Genomic DNA, 3,932 nt, shown 5'->3' with positions numbered 1-3,932 from the left:
ACTCTGGAAGCAGAAGGGGCAGTGAGCCAAGATTACACAACTGCACTCCAGCAGGAATGAGATTGTATCTCAAGAAAAGAAATAAAAAAGCTACATACTGACACAAAATAGACACTGAAGTTTGTACAAGGGGTGGGACTGTGATTTTATATGTCTCCACTCCAAAAGTAATGGTGAACACTAAACTAATGAAAAAGTTATAATTTTAGCACCCCTTTAACTTTGCTAAATTTCTAGCATATTACACTTGCTTGGTCATAATGGAAGGCAGTTATCTCACAAGGACCGCTTATGATGTCAGACGTTCTATATCCTGCCATTTCAATCTCCACCTTCATAGGTAGTTTCCTGCAACCTATCTTCTATTCACACACACTTGAGCCAACATGCAAGGTCTACTTCTCTTCTACCAATTTTGGGGATTGTTTCTTCACTGTTCTGGTGGTAAGTTACAGATACGTGGGAGGGTTTTTTTCTCAAGCAAGTCTCTTTGCTATGTATGACTTGTTCATCTTAGTATTTAATTTTTTGCTTTGTCTTTAAAATATCTTCCTTTTAAAATATACCTGTGTTTTTTTGTCACTTACTATTTTTAATAGTTCTCTTTCACCTAATTCTACATTTTGATCATGTTTTCCTTTACTTATCATCCTTCTCTATGTTGTTCTTGATATGATTGTTTGAAAAGATACTGTTTTTGATGTTATATTTACCTTTCCACCTACCCTTTCCAGTACTTTATTCTCAAAAGCAGTGGTGATACTCATTGGCCCCAATGATTGCCCCATTGTCAGCACCCAGCAACATCTCATGGTTAGCGTCCATGGCTGAATGCTGCCAGGGCATGATTCTGGATCCTCTCTACAGCCAGCTGTCTGACTAAACTGTAAGTATTTAGAACCATGAGCAGGGAATCATGCTTATTTTTACTTTTTAGATCTGTTTCATCTCATTAACTATATTTGCATTGGATTTCAGTACATGAAAGGGACTTTGGTGTTCTTTAGAAAATATTAGGCCAGGCATGGTGGCTCACGCCTGCAATCCCAGTGTGTTGGGAGGTCAAGGCACGAGGATTGTTTGAGCCCAGGTGTTTGAGACCAGCCTGGGCAATATTGTGAAATGCCATCTCTACCAAAATGCAAAAATTAACTTGGATGAGGGTGCACACCTGTACTCACAAATACTTGTCAGGCTGAGTCAGGAAGGTGGCTTGAACCTGACAGGCAGTGGTTGCAATGAATCAAGATTATATCACTGCGCTCAAGCCTGGGCAAGTGGATTGAGAACCTGTTTCATCTCCTTTCAAGGTCGAGGTGAGAGGGTCACCTGAGCCTGATAACTCGAGGCTGTATTCAGCCATTATCATGCCAATGCACTCCAACCTGGGTAATGGAAGTGAGACCCTACTAGCTCAAAAAACAAACCAACAAAAAATGCAAACTAAAAGAAAATATTGAACAATATTTTAAAATATCAAAAATAATATGTAATATTTAGATATGTAGTATTTACATATATATTTACATATTTTTATATTATTCAGATTTATAGTATATTTATAAAATGTTGAGCCAAGATTGTACCACTTGTAGATGTCAAGGCTACAGTTAGCCATGATCAAGTTACTGTACTCCAGTCTGGGTGACAGAGTAAGAACCTGTCTAAAAACAAACAAACAAACAACGAAAGGAACAAAACAAATTGTAGCAAGAGTGAAGTTTGAAGATGTACAAGTTAAACACTATTCAGTGCACAATAGAGAGCACCAGTATACATATATATTTTATTTATTTATATTAATATATTACACATTAATTTAATGTGTGTGTGTGTGTGTGTGTAATTTTTTTTTTAATTAACCATGCTTGGTTGTACACACCTATGGTGCTAACTGCTTGGGAGGCTGAGGTGGGAGGATCACTTGAGTCCAGGAGTTCAAGACCAACTTGAACAACACAGAAAGACATTGTCTCAAAAAAATATTTATTTAAAAATTAGCTAGTTTTGGTGACATATGCCTGTAGTGCCAGCTACTTAGGAGACTAAGGTAGGGGGATTGCTTCAGCAGAGAGGTCAAGGCTACCGTTAGCCATGATCAAGGCACTACATTCCAGTCTGGGTGACAGAGTGAGAACCTGTCTTAAAAACCAAACAAACAAAGAAAAAGTACGAAATAAAGCGTAGGAAGAATGAATTTTGAAGCTTTACAAGTTAAACACTATTTGGTGTACAATAGAGAGCACCAGTATAAAGTAATATACAATAGAAATTTGTTGGATTAAATTGCCAAATAACAATTTACTTAATTTATTTTGTCATTATTACTGTTGTTATTGAGACAGAGTCTTGCTTTGTCATCCAGGCTGGAGTGCAGTACCACAATTTCAGTTTACTATAACCTCCACCAACTCAGGTGCAAGTGATTCTCTTGCTGAGCCTCCCTAGTAGCTGGGACTAAAGGAGCATGCCACTCGGCCTAGCTTTTGTTTTTTTCTTCTTCTCTGTATTTTTAGTAGAGATGAGGTTTCAACATATTTTCCAGACAGGTATCAAACTCCTGACCTGAAGTAATGTGCCTTCCTCAGCCTCTCACAGTGCTGGGATTACAGGCATGACCAACCATGTGCGAACTAGGAAAATTATATACAGCAACCATTTAAGTTTAAATTGAGGTAAAATGAAATGCTTTTCTCATTTTAATTTTTATTACATTCTCTATGTTTCCATTTCATTAGGAAGCATGTGCACTCTAACATTTCAGGAGTTATTGACCAGGAAGTTTTTTTACTTGGTCACAAAACCTGCCTGCACCCAAGTTTTAATCCACAAATTGGAACAGATCCAGAAATGGGAGATATACGAATGGTCCTTCTCCAATTCCCTTTCAGAAATGAAGAAATGGAAGATGCTCACACTTATAACACGTTTTGGAAGAGATGGATAAGAGATGTTATAATTGCTTGTAGAGACACTGCAGGGTATACCAATATCAGAGTAAGCCACGAGTCATATTTTCTATATCATTAATATAATTCAGGTGAACTAATGGAAAAATACAATCAGAAGTACATAAAAATCTTGTAAGCAATTGAATCCATTTGCTCCACTTTGTAGGGGTAAAAATGGAAGTAAAGTCACAATGTCAGGCATTGAAATTATTCTGTCTTCTAGTACTTGGTTTAAAGTGATTGGCCAGCATCTGAGAGGATGTGGAGAAAAAGGAACACTTTTACACTGTTGGTGGGAGTGTAAATTAGTTCAACCATTGTGGAAGACAGTGTGGCGATTCCTCAAGGCCTTAGAAATAGAAATTCCATTTGACCCAGCAATCCCATTACTGGGTATATATCCAAAAGACTATAAATCGTTCTACTATAAGGACACATGTACACGAATGTTCATTGCAGCACTGTTTACAATAGCAAAGACCTGGAATCAACCCAAATGCCCATTGATAATAGACTGGATTGGAAAAATGTGGCACATATACACCATGGAATATTATGCAGCAATCAGAAATGATGAGTTCGTGTCGTTTGTAGGGACATGGATGAATCTGGAAAACATCATCCTCAGCAAACTGACACAAGAACAGAAAATGAAACACCGCATATTCTCACTCATAGGTGGGTGATGAAAAATGAGAACACATGGACACAGAAAGGGGAGTACTAAACACTGGGGTCTATTGGGGGGAAAAGGGGGAAGGCCAGTGGGAGGGGGAGGTGGGGAGGGATAGCCTGGGGAGAAATGCCAAATGTGGGTGAAGGGGAGAAGAAAAGCAAAGCACACTGCCATGTGTGTACCTACGCAACTGTCTTGCATGCTCTGCTCATGTACCCCAAAACCTATAATCCAATAAAAAATTAAATAAATAAATAAATAAATAAATAAAGCAGACCAAAGTTTCTGAAAAAAAAAAAAAAAAA

At 37.9% G+C, this 3,932-nt stretch overlaps 1 long non-coding RNA gene across 1 annotated transcript; it reads left to right on the top strand.

Moving 5' to 3' along the window:
• Positions 1-339: 339 nt before the first annotated feature.
• LOC144581309 (uncharacterized) lies at positions 340-3,623 on the top strand. Its single transcript, XR_013531917.1, has 4 exons — positions 340-444; positions 735-886; positions 2,892-2,997; positions 3,546-3,623. It is a non-coding gene; the product is annotated as an uncharacterized LOC144581309 (long non-coding RNA).
• The last annotated feature ends 309 nt before the right edge of the window (positions 3,624-3,932 follow it).

This window comes from Callithrix jacchus, chromosome Y (genome assembly GCF_049354715.1).
Source record: "Callithrix jacchus isolate 240 chromosome Y, calJac240_pri, whole genome shotgun sequence".
Taxonomy (NCBI): Eukaryota; Metazoa; Chordata; class Mammalia; order Primates; family Cebidae; genus Callithrix; species Callithrix jacchus.
Note: the sequence above shows the minus strand (reverse complement) of the source record. Positions and strands in the feature narration are given on the sequence as shown.